The 25,753-nt window shown below is 38.5% G+C and overlaps 1 long non-coding RNA gene across 3 annotated transcripts in view; it reads right to left on the reverse strand.

The window, feature by feature from the left end:
• LOC105859715 (uncharacterized) overlaps positions 1-24,569 on the reverse strand; it is a 76,835-nt gene extending 52,266 nt beyond the window's left edge. For all 3 annotated transcript variants that reach the window (XR_001148657.2, XR_001148658.2, XR_012915080.1), the window contains exon 1: positions 24,245-24,569. This is a non-coding gene — a long non-coding RNA (uncharacterized LOC105859715). The remainder of the gene's footprint in view (positions 1-24,244) is intronic.
• Between the last annotated feature and the right edge of the window lie 1,184 nt (positions 24,570-25,753).

A 25,753-nucleotide genomic window follows, 5' to 3' on the forward strand; every position in this document is an offset into this window, starting at 1 on the left:
CTAGAGTGAGTGCCGTGGCGTCAGCCTAGCTCACAGCAACCTCAAACTCCTGGGCTCAAGCGATCCTCCTGCCTCATCCTCCCAAGTAGCTGGGACTACAGGCATGTGCCACCATGCCTGGCTAATTTTTTCCATATATTTTTAGTTGGCCAAATTAATTTCTTTCTATTTTTAGTAGAGACGGGGTCTCGCTCTTGCTCAGGCTAGTTCTGAACTCCTGACCGCCTTGGCTTCCCAGAGTGCTAGGATTACAGGCATGAGCCACGGAGCCTGGCCAAAACTATTTTTTCAAGGTTCCTTTGTTGAGCAAATGGTGGGGAAGCATACTTAGGTGCTTGACCATGATATGCAAAGTTGTGATTCATTAAGAAAGCAGAAATAATGTAAAGAGCACAAATAAAAATGAACACTTTAACAGGAAACTTCTGTTATTTGGAATAAAGAAATAAGTTACTTAAAACAACAACAAAAAAATAGTACTAAATTTTGCAATGACAATGATAATAAAAAAATCCTTCAAGGCTAAGGAAAATGGAAGCCAAAATTAGGGTTTTATAGACTTATCTATGAATAAAGTAGCAAAGGTGACAAAATTAAAGTCTGTGAAAAATCAGTTCACCATGCAAAGTAAGGAGCAAGATACCACAGTCATTTTCAGTTTTGACTATATTTAGTACTATTTATTTTGCTCTGATTTGAACTTGAATTTAATTAGAAACAAAAAACAATTATGAGAAATATTTTCATCAAATTTAACTGCAATTCTGGCTTAATTTTAAAAATAAGGTCCAGTTTTAAGTCTTACCTAGGAAATAATATAAATGTGATTCCATGACAAAAGATATTACTGTAACAGTAATTACTAATAAAAAGTGTCAAACCTCAGTACAACAGCTAATAAAGATGTGTGATTTACTACAGGCTATCAACAATAAACAAAACTCTAGTACAAGAAAAGAACTGGAGAATCCATTCGAATTTGCTTAAATTACTGACCATGATTTAGAATTCAGACAAATGTCAGTGGCTAGCATGGATGAAAAATTTTAGCAGGATTTTTTAGCTCAACTAGAGTTAAAATTTGAAGACAAATCTACTAAAACAATTTTAAATATTTATTCTGTTTACACTACAAAATTTTATTTGAAACAATACCTATCTACACCAGACACTTAACACTACCTAAAAAAAAAGTTAGGAAATGAACTTGCTTTTCTTCCCAAATATATCCATTAATGATACCACTTATTAGGAAAAGTCCCTAGCCTTAAAAATCTCAGCATCATTTGAGTCTACCCTTTCTCCCCCTCAGTCTAACCATTCCTAAACATTTAGTTGCAAAGTCCTAGTATCTTTGACATTTGTCTTCTTCTTTACTCCAGTCTCATTTTAAAGACCTTTATTAGTCTCTTGCAATTGCATACTAACTGGTCTCCCTGCCTCTAGCTTCAATTCATGCCAATACATCTTACAAACTCTTGCCAAATTAAAGCTCTAAAGAACAGATTATGTCACTTTCCATCTCAAAAACTTCTAAGGGATTACTTTTGAATATACAATAAAAGTCCTCAATATGGCATCGATCTACCTGTTCAACACCATTATTCATTATTCTCTTCTATTTCAATATAGAAGTACCATTCCCTACAGCCAAAGGGAATTAATTGATATTTTGTGTATATATATATATATATATATATTTTTTTTTTTTTTTTTTTTTTGAGATAGAGTCTCACTCTGTTGCCTGGGCTAGAGTGCCGTGGCATCAGCCTAGCTCACAGCAACCTCAAACTCCTGGGCTCAAGCAATCCTGCTGCCTCAGCCTCCCAAGTAGCTGGGACTACAGGCATGCACCACCATGGCCGGCTAATTTTTTCTATGTATTTTTAGTTGGCCAATTAATTTCTTTCTATATTTAGTAGAGAGGGGGTCTCATTCTTGCTCAGGCTGGTTTCGAACTTCTGACCTTGAGCAATCCGCCTGCCTCAGCCTTCCAGAGTGCTAGGATTACAGGCGTGAGCCACCGTGCACGGCCGATATTTCTTATATTTGGCCTATAATTTCTGACTTACTCCAATGATTAATATATTCCTCCTACTCAAAATAATATTCTCCTTAATCAATTCATCCGATTCATGTCACCTCCTTTATATTTAAATGTCACCTCCTTTATGATGCCTTCCCTGATTCCCCACCTATATGTAAAGTCCTCCTCCACTGAACACCCATAGCACCTTGTGAATTTATTATATAATATTTCACACTTTATAACATGGTTCTTTATGAGCAATCTTATTTTTTTTTGCAAACTATATATATTTTAATTAAAATAAACGTAATGGTATAATCCAGGCATAATCATGACCTACATGTAAAACTGGTTGCAAAACAAATTAGATACAAAGCCCTACTGGAGAGATATTTGGAGTCAGTATTCAATCATGCTTTTATGATTGAATATGCATATGATCTAAATGGGCCCAGTAACTCAATTTAAGTCTACCACTGGATTTTAAAATGTATCACTGGTAGTATTTCTGGTTTTAAGGAGTTTTATATGCAAAACTGATCTGCTTCCCTATTCTCCAGTAGCATAGAGGCCAGATCTATGAATAATATTTTAAAGGTATCAAATTCCATTAAATTATTGATATTTTATTAAATCTTAATCTCTCTTATTTCCCTCCAAATAGGTAGATTTCTCAATTTGTTTGAAACATTGTATAATATTTGAATGCAGAAAAGATAATGAGATGACTAAAAGCCCCTTCATTAGATATGACAAGTACATGTCATGTTTGCCTAAAAAGTGGTGATCTGGATCAGCAATCTTATTGCTCTATGAGATTTCTTAAAGGGAAAATATCCATAATGGAAAAATTCCCTAAGGGAAAACACCTGCAGAGCCATGCACATAGTCAGCATTCAAATATATGTTGAATGCTATAATAAATGAGCATACATAATAATTAATAAGTATAAAAGTCAATAAAACAATGTGATGATAACATACCTAGTAGATAAAACATTGTATTTATTTGGAGCTAGGCTATAATTTAAATTTAAAGAACCATTATTATAAAGTAACTACATTTTCAAATTATATTGGATTACCAATATTAATGCTAAAGGGAAAAAAAAATCAAATCTTCATGTTCTCATAGAAAACAAAACTCAAATACCAAAACATACTATTTATTCTACGTAAATATTAACAACTTTGTTTCCTAACTGAACAAAGATGAAAGTATATTGAAAGTATATGAGGCCGGGCCCGGTGGCTCACGCCTGTAATCCTCGACACTTTGGGAGGCCGAGGCAGGCGGATGGCTCCAGGTCAGGAATTCGAAACCAGTCTGAGCAAGAGCAAGATCCCGTTTCTACTATAAATAGAAAGAAATTAATTGGCCAACTAATATATATAGAAAAAATTAGCCGGGCATGGTGGTGCATGCCTGTAGTCCCAGCTACTCAGGAGGCTGAGGTAGGAGGATCGCTTGAGCCCAAGAGTTTGAGGTTGCTGTGAGCTAGGCTGACGCCATGGCACTCACTCTAGCCTGGGCAACAAAGCGAGACTCTGTCTCAAAAAAAAAAGAAAGTATATGAAAGTATATTTTCATAGTATATTGAAATAATACAAAGAATTCTCTCTTCGAGTTTGCTTTGGAAATCTTTTTTTCAGTTTTTTCTTCAATGGATTAAGCTCAGGCATTATTTCTAGAATAGCTACCTAAAAGTCTACAGGAATTTCATCATCCAAAATCTGAAAATAAGAAAAAAAAAAGATAATCTTAGATTAGATGAAAAGCTTTATTCTTCTGAGAATAAAGTAGAATGTAATTTCCCTTACAATTCAGAAAACAGACATTAAGCACAATTATTTTCTTCAAACACAAGGATCATATGAATACATTTACCAATTATGAAAACCATCAGAAGCAAAATATTTTCTTCTGTTTTCTTTTTAAAACAGCTATATCCATTTTGTAAAAAAAAAAAAAATACTTAATGATTTTAATTCTTCCATGAGGTTGTGCTAGGCAAAATGTTTTAAACCAGAACATCACACTCATATGCACATGGCTCAAACAATCCTACAAAGTTGAATTCATATGTTCTTTAAAACTGAAGAAACCTACTAAAGCTAAAATTTTGCAATAGGTCACATCCAAAATTAATAATAAGCACTAGCTGCCAAACTCACCAGCAACCACTGGCTTCCTAAATTTAGAACATCAAGAGAACTGAATCTGTAATTATTTTCACAAAGAACTGAAACTAAAATTCTCCTTACCACCAATAACTAAAAATAAAAGAGGAGGGGGAGTGATCAAAGACAAGTTCATTTACAGTTTATTATCTATACTTTATTTCCATTCTCAGAGCAAAGGGATTATTATTAATACTCAATTTTTAGAAAACATTTTTGATTAATTCAGGCAAGCACCCAAAATAATTATTATACTACTATGATATACCTAAAAATTTTGTTGATTATAAATTTAAGCAACTTTTTAGAATGATACTGCCTTGGCAACAAATATTTCACCAATAATTCTTTTTGGATGAAATCTTACCACAACATGCCATTCAAAACCTTAGGTTGGGCCGGAAGCGGTGGCGCGCGCCTGTAGTCCCAGCTACTCGGGAGGCTGAGATGGGAGGATCGCTTGAGCCCAGGAGTTCTGGGCTGTAGTGCGCTATGCCGATCGGGTGTCCGCACTAAGTTCGGCATCAATATGGTGACCTCCCGGGAGCGGGGGACCACCAGGTTGCCTAAGGAGGGGTGAACCGGCCCAGGTCGGAAACGGAGCAGGTCAAAACTCCCGTGCTGATCAGTAGTGGGATCGCGCCTGTGAATAGCCACTGCACTCCAGCCTGGGCAACATAGTGAGACCCCGTCTCTAAAAAAAATAAATAAATAAATAAAAATAAAAAAATAAAAAAAAACCTTAGGTTGGGACTACACAGTGAACCCTAAAAACCTGGACTCCAGCAAATCTAAGCAGTGATTATGGAATTCTATCTTCCTGTTACTATTCTTTCTTTTACAAATCCTTTACTCCTTAAATAACATAATATGCTCTCCTTAACAATAATAATTACATTAAATGAGCACTTGTCATGTGCCAAGTATTCTGCTAAATATTTTACAAGGTTTAGTTCATTCAGTCTTCAAAATAACCTTATAAACACTCTGGGAGGCCGAGGCGGGCAGATGGCTCAAGGTCAGGAATTTGAAACCAGCCTGAGCAAGAGCAAGACCCCATCTCTACTATAAATAGAAAGAAATTAATTGGACAACTAATATATAGAGAGAAAATGAGCCGGGCATGGTGGCGCATGCCTGTAGTCCCAGCTACTCGGGAAGCTGAGGCAGGAGGATTGCTTGAGCCCAGGAGTCTGAGGTTGCTGTGAGCTAGGCTGACGCCACGGCACTCACTCTAGCCTGGACAACAGAGTGAGACTCTGACTCAAAAAAAAAAAAAAAAAAAAAGTCAAAATAACCTTATAAAGTAAGTACTGATATTGACCACATATTCCAAATAAGGAAACTGAGGGCTCAGGGAGGACCAATCAGCCTATGCACTCATAAGAGGCAGAGCCAGAATTCAAACACAGGAAATATGGTTCTAGAACCAGGGCATTCATCCCTGGACACATGAAAGCAGAGGCAATTTTGAAATGTTAAAGAACTGTATGTGAGATTTCTATTCTAAGACCTTCCAATAGTAATTCTTTGACATGATTCTTTAAGTTTAAAATTATGTTTAAAAGTTATGCTATAATTAACCTTAAGATCACATCTTAGAATGATACAAAACTCTGGATGGAAATCACGCTCTGAGAGACAAGTAAAAACATGAAAAACTTTAAAATCTTTCAGAAGCAGGCATATCCGTGATATTTCAAAACAAAGTAAAATGAATTTAATAAAGGTGTTATGTAAGATATCACTACAAGGTCTGTAAATTCATCCTACTTTACATTTTACAAGAGCTAAGTAAAATAGTAAACTAATTTGAAAATACAAGAATGCATTAAAAATTGCAGCATGATACTATTTGCAAAATTGTATTGAATTTATTTCATAACCTGAATACCTTCTAAAAATAACATGGACAAGCTTTAACAAATTCTTGCAAGGTAACTTGCAAGAATATACTCATTATGATGATTTATAGGTGGCATGCTCCCACTAATAACAGATCACCACTGAGGCCCTAAAAAGAAATTCTGTACTTGTAATATTTCATATGCCAAAAAATTTCAAAATGTGTTTGGCTTCCTTATTTGGTTTACTTTTAAAAATATGTTTCATTTTCTGAATATACAGCTGCATAACAGTTTCTGCTCCATTACCATTTCTTTCTTGAGAAATAAGCAGTTTCTAACTTAACATGTGAGAACCAGAGGAGTGGCTGTAACAGTTCTACAAGATACTCTTGAGCTTACAGGAAGAAAATAGATGGGCCAGGCACTGTGGCTCACACCTGTAATCTTAGCATTTTTCAGAGGCCAACGCAGAAGGATTGCTTGAACCCAGGAGTTCAAGACCAGTTTGGGCAACAGTGAGACCCCGTCTCTACAAAAAATGTAAAAATTAGCTGGGTGTGGTGGCACACGCCTGTAGTCCCAGCTACTCAGGAGGGTGGAGCCAGGAGGACTGCTTGAGCCCAGGAGTCTAAGGTTGCTGTGAGCTATGATTGCACTGCTGCACCCCAGCCTGTGTGACAGAGGGAGACCCTGTCTCAAAAAAAATAAAAAATAAATAAAAAAGAAAGAAAGAAAACAGATGGAAGACAGGACACAAATTTAATAAGATTAGTTCTCTGATTCCAGAGACAAAGCTCTACTCCCAAATTCCCAAGCATTTGTGGTATGTTTATTTTTTAATAATTAAAAAATTTAATTTTAAAAATTAAAACTACGGCCGGGCGCGGTGGCTCACGCCTGTAATCCTAGCACTTTGGGAGGCCGAGGCGGGTGGATTGCTCAAGGTCAGGAGTTCGAAACCAGCCTGAGCAAGACCCCGTCTCTACCAAAAATAGAAAGAAATTAATTGACCAACTAAAAATATATATAGAAAAAATGAGCTGGGCATGGTGGTGCATGCCTGTAGTCCCAGCTACTTGGGAGGCTGAGGCAGGAGGATCGCTTGAGCCCAGGAGATTGAGGTTGCTGTGAGCGAGGCTGACACCACGGCACTCACTCTAGCCTGTACAACAAGCAAGACTCTGTCTTAAAAAAAAAAAAAAAAAAAATTAAAACTAAAGATAAATCAGAAAGCACTGTGTACATCCTCTGAATTTGGCTTAGAACCCCTATTAAAGCATAATCTCTTCCTAGTTTTTACTAATTCTGCTCCCAGAAATCATTCTGGAGACTCACCTTAAAAATTCAGAATCCTGACCCGAATTTAGAATACTTTTAAGGTGGAACAAAACAAACAAGCACTATTGTATATAGCCCAAAGGATGAGCCCAGTTAAAAGTCCCCCAGATGGAAATACAAATATGAGACAAAGGATAAATTTTCAAATCACTTTTTCTTGTCTCTCCTCATCCCCCAAAATTCCATAATCGAAATGATTATTTTAGAAGAGAAGCTTTTGGAGAATATTAGGAAAATCTTTTGTGTTTTCAAAAATAACTCCACGTCTGGTCTTCCAAACTCTTAAAAAATTGTTTTGTTCTTGTTTTCAGACAGGCTCTACAAGCTCTTTGCTACTTTCCAAAGGCAGGCTACATAATCACTTGTCTCTACCATGCTGAGCCTATACCACTGAACTGTCTAGGGGGTAAAAGTTAAGAGGAACCAAAAGCACCATAATATAGAGGTCAGATTAAAAAATGTGTCATCTACTAAGTGAATTGTAGTGTCACTTTAAAAAAGCAAAACAAGTATTTGATCTTCAAAACATGAATAGAGACATGCATGTGTGCCACCTTTGGATTTCATTTTAAATCTCTCATTCAAAACCAGAGTCATACTGCCCTTTCCAGTCTACCCACAAACCCTCATAGACAAAAAGGAAGCGAAAAAAATTATAATATAAATCATGTGTATTTAATATGACTCTCTCTGGATAGTTTATTCTTAGCTTGAGTTTGAAACTGAAAAAAGTAAGAAAAATTTTTCCCTGTTCTCATAAAGCCCTACTAAACATTTATCATGAGATCTAAGCCCAATGGTTATGTTCCTCATGTAATAAACCAATGGATGGCAAGGATAACAGACCAATCTCCATCCCTAATGAACATGAAAACAACACTGTACCTTCTGAATCAGATTAGCTCCTCCTGCAAAAGCAGCTCCGTTTTTTTCTGCTATTTTAACCTCTGATGCATTCTACCAAACACAATAGTTTGAAATATCAATTTTTTTTTTTTTTTTTTGAGACAGAGTCTCGCTTTTGTTGCCCAGGCTAGAGTGAGTGCCGTGGCGTCAGCCTAGCTCACAGCAACCTCAAACTCCTGGGCTCGAGTGATCCTTCTGCCTCAGCCTCCCGGGTAGCTGGGACTACAGGCATGCGCCACCATGCCCGGCTAATTTTTTTTTTTATATATATATATCAGTTGGCCAATTAATTTCTTTCTATTTATAGTAGAGACGGGGTCTCGCTCTTGCTCAGGCTGGTTTTGAACTCCTGACCTTGAGCAATCCGCCCGCCTCGGCCTCCCAAGAGCTAGGATTACAGGCGTGAGCCACAGCGCCCGGCCTGAAATATCAATTTTTAAACATATTCAGTTTGCTTTCAAGTATTTCGTCAGAAATAACATCACAGTTCATAATAAAAATTGTGGTTTTTATTTTTAATTGAAAATACAATAATTTTCAATTAAATGCTTCCAGATATTATATTCAAAACAAAGTTAGTTTATAGGTAATTATAAAATAAATTCATAAACATATTATAAGCCAACATTTATAATACAAAAAGACTGACAAAGTGCTTTATTATTACATTTGCTATATACTTGACTTTCTAGACTACCTATTTTTAAAAGTAGTAGTTTCTGAGCCACCAAAGCACTAAGTGTTATCATCACTTTAGAAAAATTGTATTGTTGTTTGGGGAAGGAAGTTTGAGTAGGAAGGAGTTAGTAGGATAAATTCCACACTTTTCTTTGGTTTCTTGTGAGAAAAAATGCAATGGACTAGTAATAATGATGAGATTAACATTCTAAGTTAGCGCTTTCTCAAACAAGTGACATAACTTCAAATAAATAATCTAACTGCTTTGAGCTCCAAATGGGGAAAATGAGACTAAATGAATATTAAGATTTTCTCTAACTCTATTTATTCAGTTGTTCTCATCATTGATTACTGTGATCTCTTAAAAGAGAGAGAGAGAAAGATAAATAGTTGGCAAAAATTACTCACCCATGTAAGTACAGCAATTTTATTGATTTCTGAGGAGAATGAGTATGGTAACCTAAGAACACTGGCAAATGGCTCTACTTTTTTCTAAATATACAACAGGGGAAAAATAATTATTAAAACTTATCTTTTCTATATCTCTCATATTCTATCAAAACCAGAACTGACATGTTTTGTTTTTAGTGTTTTAATTCTACCATATGTCCACTCATTGATCCAGAAATATTCATTGATTACAATTTTAAAGCACAAATGATTAAATTTATTTTTTGAGAAACCATAATAAAAAATCTAAGTCTTTCTTCCCAGCTTCATAGTCCCATGGCACTTGGCTTCTATCTCTATGTCATTCATCATAGTCTCTCAAATATTATGAGTTTATGAGTTTGTTTGCATATCTATATCTTCCAGCACCTAATACAATGCTTTCCATCTGACCAATGTCAATAAATGTTTGCTACCTTGAATTGAATTTTCTTAAAAAAACATGCAATTTTCTAACACCATCGAGAAAGACATGAATACAGCTAGACATACTGAACAACAGACGATAGACAGCTGATGTGCCCAGTAGGTAACCCCTAATTGCCATCATTGGCTCTAAACAACCAGGAAATGTAAACCCTAAATCCAAGACAGACTGCCAAAACTAAACAGCTCTTCTGAGTGGGTCTATGTAGAAACAACTTGGACCACTACCACTTTCAGATTTACATGGGAAGTCAACTGAAAATCCAAAATAAACAATGGCATGCATTTGAGGCATTCTAAGACAGGTACAGACTCTATAGGACCTCAGAATCAATCTGGTCAGTCATTTTGACTAGGAACCTATCAAGAACTGAGGCTCAGATATCTTAGAGAGTCTTCGCAAGGAAACAAGTTCTAGACCCTCCATAGTCTGGGGGCAGCCTTAAGGTCTGGAAGAAAGAGAAAAGGGGTTGTCCCCTAATAAAATTAATTGAAAGATTAATATTTTTAGAAAACCTCTGAGTAGAGACATCCTCCTGGGGATTTCTTTTCAGACAAGAAAGCACAAATTCTTAAGCACACTTTATATCAGCCATGAAACTTTGTTTTATCAACTGGCATTCCTTTGCCATTAACATGTCACAACTAGTTTCAGTAAATTTTTCACTGGTAAGCTATCACAATAATAGCATCCTCTGCAGAACACTGGCTTGTTGTACAAGCAACTCTGTGAAGAACAAAAAATGCCTTAGGAAGGCAGTAGTATCTGTTCAACTGCATTAGTTTACAAATGGCTTCCATACATGCAATGAAGCTTGTGGTCCTTCAAGACATTGTTACAAATGACATTAGCAGTTGACTGAGAAAGTGATCATCTTGAACACTATAAAAGTTTTAAAATAAAAGAACTAACATAACACTATAGTATAAAATAAAAATTGTAACATGGCTGGCATAAACTATTTCTAATAAATGAGAACCAAGTAATGAGACAGATCTCGGTTTTAATTTTAACTCTGCCCCCTGTTCTATGACCTTTAGCAAGTTACTTCATTTTCTGTGCCTCAGCTTCCTCTTCTGAGATTATTATAGAATTAAATGAAAAAATGCATGCAAAGCAGTTAGCATTGTGACTGGTACACAGAAAATATTTTGGTAAATGCTGACTGATATTATTAAGCACTTACTAAGTCCTTTACATGCATTGTCTCGTTTAATCACCACTATAACCACATGAACTATCAAAGCCTTACCGAAAAGACACTTAATCCAGCATAGGCTAGGAAAAAGTTCTGGAAGAAATGACCTCAAAGTAAATTCTTGAAGGATAAGGAAGAGTTAACCTAGGTATATACCTCAAAAAAGTGAAAACATATGTCCATACAAAAACGTGTACACAAATGTTCATAGAAGCATTATTAATAATAGCCAAAAAGTAGAAACAACCCAAATGTCCATCAGCTGATGAATAGATACATAAAATGTGGTATATCCTTACAATGAATATTAATCAGCAATAAAAAGGAATGATATACTGATACATGTTACAACATACATAAACCCTAAGTGAAAGTAGCCAGTGACAAAAGATCAGATATGTTTCCATTAATACAAAATAATAAGAATGGGCAAATCTATAGAGACTGAAAGTAGATTTGGCAGTTGTCTAGGGCTAAGAAAGGAGGTTGAGGGAATGGAGAATGATGGTTGATGGGAATGGGGTTTTTTGGGAGGGCAACAAAAATGTTCTAAAATTGGCCATAGTTTGCTGACTCCTAAAATAAAAGGGTAAAGTAGAAGGCAGGCAAGAGTGGAAGACGAGGCTGGAAAATCTAGATCACAGAGGGCCTTCTCTAGAGGCAATGAGCAGTCAGTGAGCAGGAATAACACCTGTATTTTAGGTAGAGTATCCTAGCTACAATACAAGGGATAAATCTGAAGGAAACAGGATTGGAGACAATTAAGAGACCCTTCCCTCTCTTTCTTCTCAAGAAGATATGAGAACCTGAACCAGAGCAGTGATGGTAATAAAGCTGGAAAAGATGATAGATTGGAGAAATATTTAAATGGTAAATATTGAGGATAGGAAAAGGAGAAAGAAAAGACTCTAAAATACTTCTTAGGTTTCTGGCTTCAGTGACTAGGCATAGAATAGTATGGTTAAAACTGGAAATAAAGAAAGCAAAACAGGCCAGGCGCGGTGGCTCACGCCTGTAATCCTAGCACTCTGGGAGGCTGAGGCAGGCAGATCGCTCAAGGTTAGGAGTTCAAGACCAGCCCGAGCAACAGTGAGACCCCGTCTCTACTAAAAATAGAAAGAAATTAATTGGCCAACTAAAAATATGTAGAAAAAATTCGCCGGGCATGGTGGCGCATGCCTGTAGTCCCAGCTACTCAGGAGGCTGAGGCAGGAGGATCACTTGAGCCCAGGAGTTTGAGGTTGCTGTGAGCTAGGCTGACGCCACGGCACTCACTCTAGCCTGGGCAACAGAGTGAGACTCTGTCTCAAAAAAAAAAAAAAAAAAAAAAAAAAAGGTTTCTGGTGAAGGAGGTAGTCACAGAGATAAGTTAAATTTGGGGTATACAGAGTTTGCATGTGGGGTAGATCGTATCACTGGTCTCAATTCCTCACCCCATCTCCATTCAAGCCCCTTTGCTAAGTGACTTTGCAGTTCCACTAAAAAGTATATTTCCCAGCCCCTTGATTTGGCCAAGTGACTAGTTTTGGCTTACAGAATAAAGCAGAAGTGACAGTTTCCCACTCTAGCTTAAGCCATAAGAAGTTTTATCTGTTTCCACTTTTATGATTGTATTTCTGCCATTTTCATTAGAAGAACACGCCTAGGCTAGCCCAAAGGTAGGAGGGAGGATACGAGACACGTGGAACAGAGCTGCCTCCACAGAGCCCCAGGCTACTACACATTAGACAATTCTCAGCTGACCTCTAAACTCACAGATACCTAGTAAGTCCAGCCAAGATCCTCAGAGACATCCATCTGATCCCAGCCTAGGTCAGTGACCCACAGATGCGCAGGCAATGATAAATAATTGTGAAGTGGTTTGTTACAGCAAAAGCTAACGAGGTGCTTACAAAATATCTAAGAAAATACGTTCAACAGGTAATTGCAGGTAAAAGTTTGAAGCTAAGAAAAAAAGAACTGTAAGTTATATAATTTTCTCAGCATTAATTCAGATCATACCTATAGTCTTAAAACCATAAAAGTTTTAAACTAGTAAAATAGTATTCTGGAAAGATGTTTGAGTTCTGTGGTAAGTAGAATAATGGCCCCCAAAGATATCCATACCCTAATCCACAGAGCCTGTGTATATATTACTGTACATGGCAAAAAGGACTTTGCAGATGTGATTAAGGTTAAAGACCTCAGGATGGAGAGACCATCCCTAGATTATCTATGTGGGCCCCATCTAATCACATAAATCCTTAAAATTGAGAGCCATTCCCCTTCCCCAGCTACAGCAGAGACGAAAAGATCACACTGGAGAAATTCAAGCAACCTGCAGTTGTTTTGAAGATGGAGGAGGGGAGCCACAAGCCAAGGTACACAGGTGGCCTCTTGAAGCTGGAAACGGAAAAGAAACAGATTATCTCCTACAGTCTCCAGAATGGAACTGCCAACACCTTGATTTTAGCCCAGGGAGAACCATGTCAGTTTCTGACCTACAGAACTGTAAAATAAGAAATTAGTGTTGTTTTAAGCTTCAAAGTTTGTGGTAATTTGTTATGGCAGCAATAGAAAACAAATATGGGCTCCCATACAATTTATGTGAAAGAAATGAATGACATTAGAACAAATTTCTTTAAAAAGACCTCAAAAACCAATCCAACATATAATTCCATTCTCACTTTTAGCACTCAATAAATCCTTATTACTACCACTAGTAATAGTATCCTCCCAGCTAATGAGCAATTCAACAGAATAGCAGATAATAACAATGTTCATTTTTAACAGGGTGCAGGTGTCCTTCTGGACTGATGACAAGTCTAAGCAAGTGCCCAAGTGGATGGACGCAACACATTGCAATAGCTACTTTGGAAGGACTCCACAGTACTGAAACCTTCCAAACTGGAGAAACCACATTTTTGCTTTATATTTACTAAAGAAGCAGAGAAGCCAGAAGGAGGAGGAGCCTAGAGAGCCTATCTTAGGAATAAACTCTATTTAAAATAAACAAAATGTTCTAGCTGTGGCCTCCAGACTCACTTCACATAAACGCAGATTTCACCACTAAGTTTTCAATCATAGTTGAACATGTGTGTTAAATTTGCAATTAGTACAAACTTCTCAGAGGCTGTAATAAAACTTTTTATTTGCAAAACCCAATAAAAGTCTGATACATAAAAAGACTGAGTTGGGTACATAACAATTTATTTATACTTTGGAACTTGTTTCACAAAATATTTAAAGTGGTTCAGTGAAAATTCTTACAAAACAAAAAAAGTATAATATCATTGTAACAAATCAAATAGGACTCTCAGAAAAATGCATTCTTTTGGGAAAAAACACAGCAATTTAACAAACTCTTTCAACAATAAATAATCTCACAGACCTGCAGCCTGTTTTTCATGTCATCTAAAAGTGTCTATCTTTATTCACAAGAATCACATTCAGAAGAACTTTGTTGTTCATGTAATTATGTTAATAAGCTCTATCAAGAGAGCTTAAATGCTGTGATTCTCAGAGAATAAAATAAATCACACTAGAAAGATTTTAGGGAAGGTGGAAGAGAAACACCTGGCAGTCTATATCAAACAGAACAGAATTTAGCTACAGTTACCTGGGTAACTAAACAACACAGATTAAAGGAGTAATACAAGATTATACTCAAGTAATAACTTTCTCCCTGCCTCATTTGTCCCCACTTCCAAAAACATGAAAGAAAAAATAATTCCACGGTCATACCCAATGAAACAAGATTTAAAGAATCAGTGCTATAATAAAGTTCATTTAAAGACCTTTGAAAATCTGTGACGCCCCAGAGACCAATCCAAGTCCTTCTAAGGCTGAAGAATCCTTTACATTGAGAAATTAGGGGGATGTATATCATACCACCTCTGTCAAACTAAACTGAACTCAATAAAACTAAAGAGAAAATGTCTATGGCATATATTAATGGAATGGAAATGCCTGAAACTCCTCTTATTTCTCAGTGTAATCATATAAATGAATTAAAAAACATCTCTGATGCTGGTTTATTAATTATCTTTTAAACTAAATGCATAAGTTCTGCTTCCACTTAAAAAGTAAAAGCTGGGCCGGGCGCGGTGGCTCACGCCTGTAATCCTAGCACTCTGGGAGTCTGAAGCGGGAGGATCGCTGGAGGTCAGGAGTTCGAAACCAGCCTGAGTAAGAGCGAAACCTCGTCTCTACTAAAAATAGAAAGAAATTAGTTGGCCAACTAAAAATATATAGAAAAATTAGCTGGGCACGGTGGCGCATGCCTGTAGTCCCAGCTACTTGGGAGGCTGAGGCAGGAGGATCGCTTGAGCCCAGGAGTTTGAGGTTGCTGTGAGCTAGGATGACGCCATGGGCACTCACTCTAGCCTGGGCCACACAGTGAGATTCTGTCTCAAATAAAAAAAAAACCAAAAAACTTCTACCCCTGGAAACAGGGCAAGAAACAGTCCTGACCCCTGTATCCTATACCAGTCCAGCTAGGGAAGGGCCAGGATACTTCCCCACAAGACCTGCAACAGATAGTACCCTGGGAAAAAGGCCAGAAATGCTCCGTCCCCAAGCTCCAATCACACTGAGCCTGCTTAAGACGAATCCCTGCCACCACCATGCCCAGCCCAGCAAGCACTAAGGAATAAGCAACAGCAGTTCATTGCCAGGGAGAGCAAGAGCAGAGAGGGCGACTCCCCTCTGGCGCAGCTGCGCGGGAAGGCGGAAAACTGAGCGGGGAGCAGGAACACGGAGAAAAACCCTCCAGCAACCCAGCCCTCACCCTAAGCACAAGATAACTGTACAAAAATTTGAAGCTGGTGGTAACCATGGCAATGACAAAACCAAACCCTAGCTGAACCCCTGCCTAGACTGACTCAGCGCTCTGACAGATGAAGAGGCCTGCCTGTTTGCAGGCATAAACAGTATTTACTTCAGTCTCTACTGTTCTACGTAAGATGTCTGGCATTCGATAAAAAAATTCTGAGATACACAAAGAAGCAAGAAAAAAAAAACCCACTGTCAAGACAGAAAGACTCAGATAATCCACTGGCCCTTTTTTTTTTTTTTTTTTTATCAGGATCTGCTACTAGCAAACAGAGGACATGCTGCACGGGAGTGGGGAGACTCAGAATGACAAAGAAAATAGAGAAGCCAGCACATGCCCCTCTGCCCCATCTCAGATCCTGATTTTTAAAAAACTACCCATGAAGAAAACTGTTTTTTAGTATATTGTAGTCAGTACATTAAACAATAAAGGTATTACTAAAACTATGAATACTATGATTCTCATCAAGCTACTAAATAACTCGTCAGACATGAAAAAAATCATCTGCTTACAAATAGTTTTTTTAAAGTACGCCTATTTCTTCTAGTAGACTTTTTGGGTTAGCAAAAAGTACTTGTAAATTGTACTGGAGTAGAATTTTGGGAAAATATAAAATGAAAAATTCCTAGAGGCCGGGCGCGGTGGCTCACGCCTGTAATCCTAGCACTCTGGGAGGCCGAGGCGGGCGGATTGCTCAAGGTCAGGAGTTCAAAACCAGCCTGAGCGAGACCCTGTCTCTACCATAAAAATAGAAAGAAATTAATTGGCCAACTAATATATATAATATAAAAATCAGCCGGGCATGGTGGCTCGTGCCTGTAGTCCCAGCTACTCGGGAGGCTGAGGCAGCAGGATTGCTTGAGCCCAGGAGTTTGAGGTTGCTGTGAGCTAGGCTGACGCCACGGCACTCACTCTAGCCTAGGCAAGAAAGCGAGACTCTGTCTCAAAAAAAAAAAAAAAAAAAAAAAAAAATTCCTAGAGAATAAACAAAAAATTTAAAGATAAAATAGTCTCAAAATAATTACTATCCCTAATAAACAAATATTTCACAAAACAGAAAGAAAATGATAAACAGCCTAACAGAAAAACAGGCAAAAGATGTAAATCAGAAATACAGTGAAGAAACACAAATAAAGATTGATGATATCCAGGGTTGTTAGGAATGTGTAAAACTGGACACTCTTCACTCACTCCTGGGTGGGGATATGAATTGGTACAAGCAGTACTCCTCCAACTTCTCAACACCAAAAAACAATTCGGGCACTATTCACACTCAGAGGAAGCCTCCTTTCTTGTTACATTTCTGCCACATCCCTATTCATCCTATATTCAAACCGTGTCATACTGTATTTATACCTATGTCATTTGCCTTCATGCCCCTGCACCACTGAAATACCTCATCCAATTCCCCCATAAAATTCTCTTTCAAGGCCCTGCTCAAATACTTCTTGCCCTACTCTTCCCTCAGTAGAATTAACTGAACTTTCATCTGTGATCCCATAGCACTTGGTCCTATTTTTCTAATATGACAGTCAAAACAATAAAGTGAAGTTGTATCATAGACATGTGCTAATTTATAAAGTTCTTACTCATCAACAACAAAAAATGGAAATAGAACATAAACAGAAAATTCACAGTAGAAACATAAATGTCTCTTAAACATATGAAGAGGTATACAACCTCAATAGTAATAAAATATAAATTAAAATAATACCATTTATTACCTGTTAAATTAGCAAAGATCAAAAAACTTGACTATATCATATGTGGGAAAATGACATTCTAATAATGCTTGCTAGTAAGAATATAAATTGGCAATATATCTATGACAGCACTATGTATCAAAATTATAAATGCACACATATTTTGGCCTAACAATTCTATTTGCTGGAGTTTATACTACAAATAACAAATATATTCATCATAGTTGACAAGATCTATATGCTTGATTGTTCACTGCAGGATCATCTGTAATAGCAAAAGACTGAAAAGATAAATGTGCATCAATAGAGAAATAGTTACGTAAATTATGGTACATTCACACAAAGAAATACAGTTAAAATGACTAAATAGCATCATATGAAACCATTTCCAAGATATATACTGTTAACTTAAAAGCAAACAAGGTCCTTGCCTGCAAGAGTGGCCACTGTGTTGGTGCTCTGGGGCTTGGACCCTGGCTAACCAGAAAATAAACCTCCTCTTGTGTGATTGCAAAAAAAAAAAAAAAAAAGCAAACAAGATGCAGAACAAGGTGTACAGTACACTACCACTTATGTAAAAAATAATACAGTCGTGTACTTACATATGCATAAACCACAGCAACTGAGTGGCTAAAGGACAAGGGTAGGAAGATGACCTACTTTTACTATATACCCTTTATGCTTTTTTAATTGTTTACCATGACTATGTTTTATCTATTCACAAGGTTAACTAATTCATGTTAATTAATTTAAGAACAAAAAGCAATTATTTATGTTGCTGTCAGCTTACTAGGAAACCCTCAAGGGAAGAGGGAGGGAACATGTGCTTATTATCTTCACATCACCAGCACCTCGCACAGTGCCTGGCATATGGTAGGTGCCCAACGAAGTGTGCTATTAATAAATAAAAGGGACTACTGTGGCACAGCTGCCTGATGTTCAGTTAGGTTCACAGAAACAAGAACACATTAAACAACTGAGAATTTACAAATTCACCAAAAACATCGCACACTTTAGTTTTCATTTTGGGCATCCCATAACTTAAGGACTATATTTTAGCAAATATGGTCATGAAGTAAGATTTTTGTAGATTGAACTGTATGTGCTTTTCAGACCCTACCCTCCAACACATTCTAGCTATGTAACATTGGACATATTACTTAATATCTAGGCCTCCATTCCTTTACCTGTAAAACACTTATAATAACGTCTGTGCTCTATAGAGCCATTATAGGAAGCTTAAATGAACTAATACACGTCGTGTGCTTAATATAGTGTCTAGCACAAAGAAAGCATTCTGTATATTTTAACTATTATTATTCCACAACTTTTCAGTATATTATGACTCCCTCAGAGCCACTTCTTCAGTTTCAAAAAAGGTGGCATTAAGGAAGAAGGCATTCAGGAAAAGGATGATGTCAACTACCATCCCTCTGTTTCTATATTTCATTAACATCAGAGCCACCTGGGAAAAACAACAATCAGTGCTGTGCCCTGCAACCAGATGCTACAAGATGGGAGCTTGAGAGTTCAGCCAGTATCTGCCTTTCAGTGCCGTACTTCAGCTGGGCTATCACACTGCCATGCAGTTCAACAAGATGGCAGCAGCACCAAGGGAGAAAAGCATCAGGTGCTTATTCCAATAAGAAACCAGTTTCTGCTCCTGGGAATCAGCAGTTGGAAGAACAAATTTCATTCCTTTAGGTTTTCACATGTTCAAACTCTACATTACATAATATAAATTTAAACTCTAATATATATTATGCAAATCTGAAATTCTACTATGTAATCATAGTACAGGTAATCCTAGAACACCTGATCTATAAAAATTGCCTAAGAGGAAAAAAATGTAATTTAAAGAGCAAAAAGACACACACATAGTACATCTTAATTAAAATTCATTAATTCTAACAGTAGGTTCTGTCCTAAAAAGGCAGTGATAGCATATGGGAAAAAGCTTAGCTCTGGGCCGGGCATGGTAGCTCACGCCTGTAACCCTAGCACTCTGGGAGGCCGAGGTGGGCGGATTGCTCGAGGTCAGGAGTTCGAAACCAGCCTGAGCAAGAGCGAGACCCCATCTCTACTATAAATAGAAAGAAATTAATTGGCCAACTAATATATATAGAAAAAATAAGCCGGGCAAGGTGGCGCATGCCTGTATTCCCAGCTACTCAGGAGGCTGAGACAGAAGGATCGCTTGAGCCCAGGAGTTTGAGGTTGCTGTGAGCTAGGCTGACGCCATGGCACTCACTCTAGCCTAGGCAACAAAGTGAGACTCTGTCTCAAAAAAAAAAAAAAAAAAAAAAAATCAACAACCACTATTTAGAATCCCCAATCATGACAACTGGAAATTTAAATTTTCAATAGAAATCTATCAAACTGCTAAAGGCTTAAAGAAACCAAATTACAAAAATACTACTATTTATGTAGCACTGTTAGCCCATGATATCTGTATTCTCAATATCTCTGTAGTCAATTTGTCTACATGTATTATTTTATATCCTTTAAAACATTTCTTCTCCCCATACTCTTAGCAGATAATCTCACTTGGTACTTTGGAGAAAATAGCCCTCAGAACTTCCTGAGCTACTTATGAACCCACCTAAATTTGCACTCATCCTTAAAAGTCTCTCCCACCCTTTGGCAATGAGATGGAAACTACGTCTCCTTTGCGATTAATAGCTTATTCTCTTATAATTGATACTGAAAGGTTAGAGTTCCCCAGGGATCAATCCTAAACTGTCATCTCACTTGGCTCTGTAATCCTCACTCTCCCTAGAAGAACTTACCCATCTAGTTTCTGCCTTCCCCCTACAACCACCATAGTACAGGCCACCGTCATCTACCACCTGGATTACTGCGACAGCCTCCAAATTGTTCTATCTTCTACTACTCCTGGGCCTCTCCATTTCTTTTCCACCTATTATTAGTAAAGATCATTTAAAAATGAAAATCTCATGTCCTTAAAACCCCTGAATGGCTTCACTTGGCTCTTGGAACAAAGTAAATTCTTACTAAAGGTACTCCAATAGGTACTTCTAAACCTATCTAGTGAGCTTTATCCAACACCACTCTCCCTCGTACTCACCATGCTTGAAAGACACCCACCTCCTATCAATCACTTGAACACACCATATTTCATTAAAAAATCTTCCTTCCATTTGTGACATTTTCCCCTACCACTTTCAGCTCCACCTTCACATAGCTAATTCATAGTAATCCAGTAATCTTTCTGGGCCTCTACATAAACATTACTTCTTCAGAAGTCTTCCCTGAAGACTCAGAATAGATCATGTCTCTCATATACACTCTTATGGGATCTTGTAGTTTTCCTTCACAGCACTTAGGAAAATTGTAATTAAAGAAATAATTATCCAACTAATGTGTGCTCCTCAATAGATGTAAGCTCCATGAACAGGAATGTATATAGCTCATTCCCCATTGCATCTCTAACACCTAGCAGAATGCTTGGCAAGTGGACACTCAATAAACATCTGTTGAATGAAGGGAATTTAAATAAATGAGAGCAAAAACTGGATTCAAATTATTTTACATATTATCCATTACAACACATGGAAGGAGGGGCATTTTTTTTGATGATCAACTTCTTCATTCATTCATTCAACAATGAAGTGCCAATGAAACACGGGCTAGCACTGCTGTGAGCATTTAGTATACATCAATGAACAAAACAGACAGAAATTCTTATCCTCATAGAGTTTACATTCTAGAGAAGAGAAGCCAACATAATATTGGGGGAGGGAGGGACTACAGGATAAAAGGGTTAGGGTTAGGAAAATCGACTGCAATTTTAAGCGAGGTGGTTAAGATAGACCTCATTAAAAAGGAGACATTTTAGCAAAGACTTGAAAAAATGAGAAAAGTAACTGTGCAAATATCTAGAAAAAGTGTTCCAGGCCAAAGATCCCAAGGCAGGAGTGTTCTTGGTGTGTTTAAGAAATAAAGAGTCCTGGCTGGGCGTGGTGGCTCACGCCTGTAATCCTAGCACTCTGGGAAGCCCTGGTGGATGGATTGCTCGAGGTCAGGAGTTCAAAACCAGCCTGAGCAAGAGTAAGACACCATCTCTACTATAAATTACTAGAAATTAATTGGCCAACTAATATACATAGAAAAAATCAGCCGAGCATGGTGGCACATGCCTGTAGTCCCAGCTACTCGGGAGGCTGAGGCAGTAGGATCGCTTGAGCCCAGGAGTTTGAGGTTGCTGTGAGCTAGGCTGATGCCATGGCACTCACTCTAGCCTGGACAACAAAGTGAGACTCTTGTCTCAAAAAAAAAAAAAAGAAAAGAAAAGAAATAAGAGTCCTGGCTGGGCACAGTGGCTCACGCCTGTAATACTCTGGGAGGCCGAGGCGGGCGGATTGCTTGAGGCCAGGAGCTGGAAACCAGCCTGAGCAAGAGGGAGACCCTGAGGAAGGGAGGGAGGGAGGGAGGGAGGGGGGGAGGGGGGAGGAAGGAAGGGAGGAAGGAAGGAAATGAGGGAGGGAGGGAGGGAGGGAGGGAGGGAGGGAGGGAGGAAGGAAGGAAGGAAGGAAGGAAGGAAGGAAGGAAGGAAGGAAGGAAGGAAGGAAGGAAGGAAGGAAGGAAGGAAGGAAGGAAGGAAGGAAGGAAGGAAGGAAGGAAGGAGTCCAGCGTGGCTAGAGCAGAATGAGTGTTAAGGAGAATTGGAGAAGTCAGAGGTGAGCTGGAGGAGGGGTGTGGGAGAAGACAGGCACCAGATGATGTGGAAGACTGTAGGCCAGTGATGGAATTACATGAGCCACATGTGTAATTTTAAATTTTCTAACAGACAAGATAAAAAGGTAAAAAGAAACAGTGAAATTAATAATATATTTTATTATAGCATATACCCCAAAATATTACTTCATTATCAATGTAAAAAATATTAATACAATTGAGATATATTACATTTTCTTTTACTAAGCCCTCAAAATCTAATATGTATTGAACACACTCAATTCAGATTAGCCACATTTGAAATGCTCAATCATGGCTAACAAAATGGACAGTACAGCTACAGGCCATTCTAAGGAGTCTGGATTTAGAAAAATGGAAAGGCTTTCCAGAGCTCTGAGCATAGGAGTAACAGAATTTAAGTTCTTAAAGGTCCAATTTCACTACTTATTGACAGTAACCTGTTAAGAAATCCAGGCGAGAGATGGTAGTAGCTTGAAACAGGGTAGTTGCAGTGTAGTAGTGACAAGATGTCAGAATCTGGAGGGAAAAGCCAACTGAATTTGCCAACTATTTAACACAAAGTGTGAAAAAAAAAGAGAGAAGTCCCTAGCACTTTGGGAGGCCAAGATGGGAGGATCATTTGAGCCCAGGAGTTTGAGACCAGCCTGAGCATCAAAGCAAGATCCCATTTCTTAAAAAAATAAAAAATTAGCCAGGTATGGTGGTACACACCTGTAGTCTCAGTCTTAAGCTACTTCAGAAGCTGAGACAGGAGGATAGCTTGAGCCCAGGAGTTTGAAGTTGCTGTGAGCTATGATGGCACCACCGCACCCTAGAACTGGCAACAGAGCAAGATCCTATCTCAAAAAAAAAAAAAAAAAGAAAGAAAGAAAGAAAAAAGAGATGAATCAAGGATATTCTGGGATTCTGGCCTGGACAACTGAAAGGATGGAGCTGCCACAAAATAACATGAGAAAGACTGTAGGCTATGATAATGAGTTTGATTTTAAACAATTGTGAGGTGCTGATAAGCTATCCAAGTGAAGATCTATAATAGAACACTCAGATGAGTATAAGAATCTAAAGTTCAGGAGAGAGGTACCAACTGCAGATATAAATTTGATAGCCAAAGGAGTGAATTTAGATACAGAACAGGTGAGAATGAAGGACAGAATCCTAGTTCCTGGGACACTTCAAGGAAAGAGACTGGGGAGAGGAGGAGGAACTACACAAGTAACGGGAGAAGGAAAGAGAGGTTAAACAGGAAGAAAATTAAGAGAATGAGGTATCCTGGAAGCCAAGGAAAGAAAATGTGACAGGAATGATAAATCTTCAATTGTCTTTTTGGTTTCTTTGGTTTTGTCTCATGTGATTTCTGTCATGAAAGATACATGAAAATGTATGCCATTGATGTCTTTCCAGTTAACAATATCCATTTTGGTTTGCTCCCTTTGTCATCAGAGTCTGTGGTGAACTCTTGGCATCCCTAACTTCTAAGCAACAATGATGCCCAAGTATTGGCTGGCCTTGCCACTGAGCTTTCCTGTGAGAAGCTCAAAAAGAAAACTATGATGCAGTGTTTTAAATTAAAAAAACAAAAACAAAAAATCACTGGCCTAAGAGAGCAAGCTTCAGTCTTTCCACTGCCACTTAACTAAAAAACCTAACTTAAATGACAGTATAGATCACTGTGCTTCAAAAACATAACAAAATCAAAAAAGCATTGTACAAACAAGGGCTGCCATCCTAGCTAACAAATTGGACTTCATTAACTGCTGAAAAGGGGTGCTACCCAGAAGTGCTACAGAATTAGTCCCCAAAAGAAAAGCGTTGATGCAAAGTAGACAACCTCTAAAAGCTGAAGAACTGGAATTGCCTGCAACGATGTAATTCAGAGAGCACCAACAAGCACTGTGAAAACGGTTAAAGTTTACAGACGAAAGCAATTCAAATATACTATTATACCTTTCCCTTACCAGAACTCACTTCACGCATCAACTCCTGCCCAGTATGGGGAATAGAACCTTGTCCTTGCAGTCCCCACGGGCGGCTGGAGGATGTCAACGTGCATCCTCTTCCCGCGCGCCCGCGCCCCCTGCCGCGAACGGCTCCGGGATGGAGTAAAATCACTGACGAGGTCGCCTGTAAGTAACAGGACCCTCCGGAGAACCTAAAGCTCAGGAAGAGTCCGCGGCAGGTGGAGCATCCACCGCAGACAGGCGCCTAAAACAGCACGGTTTGCACTCTGCTGCGACAGGAAATGCCGCGCCAGAGCTATGTTCCCCACAAGACAAGCCCCTGCCTTGCCTCTATGAGCGTCGCGGCCGCCGCCATATTAACCGTCCCGGATGGTGTTCACGAAATTGGTCCTACGTTCCAACTCGGAAGAATATTTTTAAAGTTCCTACAGGAATTGGCGAAGAGGGAAGGGGTTAGGGACAGCAAGAGGAACAGGGCGGGGATCTCAGCAGGCTTTACCGTCGGCGTGGCGGTGTTACCCTCCGTTTTCGTTTTCCGTGCTGCCTGGGACCCTCGTTTTGTGGTTCCCCTGAGATAGCAACTTAACTGCCTTCGGGAAAATGTGGTCCTGTTGGCGATGCCGTAATTATTTTATTCCTGTCTTCTTCTTCTTCTTCATTTTTTTTGTTGTGGATCCTACGAGGGTGCTCAGAACGATAATTTTAACAGATTCCTAACAGTACCTAGGACCCAGCCTAAAATCTTGAAAAACAGAAACCCTTGTGGACGGAAAAATCCAAACTCTGAAATATTTGAAAGAAGTTTACTCTGCGCCACACTTGAGGACCATGAGCTGGAGCCACTGCCAAGAAGCCTTGAGCAAGTGGACTCGCTGTGGCTGGGCTACAGTTTGGTTTTATACATTTCAGGGAGACGGGGGTTGCAGGTAAAGTCATAAATCTATACGTGGAAGGCATACATTGGCTTGGCCCAAAAAGGTGGGCCATCTCCAAGTTGGGGCTGGAGGCTTACATGTTATAGGTGGGTTTAAAGATTCTTTGGATTGTAATTGGTTAAAAACATGAAGCTTTGTCTAAAGGCTTGGAATGTTTTAACTTAAGGAGCTGTTATCAGAGATCCACCACTGGACATAGATTTGTTGTGTAAATTGAGGACCTGCTTAGGCCTGCTAATGGGTTACAAACGATGTCCCAAGAAGGGAGGGGGGCATGACCAGGCATGTCTGACCTCCCTCCTCTTGGCAGACAATTTAGTTTTAGGATATTCCTTTGGTCGGGAGGGGGTCCATTCAGTCAGCCGGTGGTGGGATGAGGCTTAAAATTTTATTTCACACCCTGCAGAATGCCACCACACACCCAGCCTTGTAGAGACTTTTAAAACATCCCCCAGTCTCTTCGCCACCACCCAAGGAGGGCAAAGGGGGGTGTCCCACTCACTAACAAACTTTCCTTTTAACTCAGTGCGAGATCGACCCTAGTTCAACATAAAATCTTGTTAATGTGCCC

This window comes from Microcebus murinus, chromosome 26 (genome assembly GCF_040939455.1).
Source record: "Microcebus murinus isolate Inina chromosome 26, M.murinus_Inina_mat1.0, whole genome shotgun sequence".
NCBI lineage: Eukaryota > Metazoa > Chordata > Mammalia > Primates > Cheirogaleidae > Microcebus > Microcebus murinus.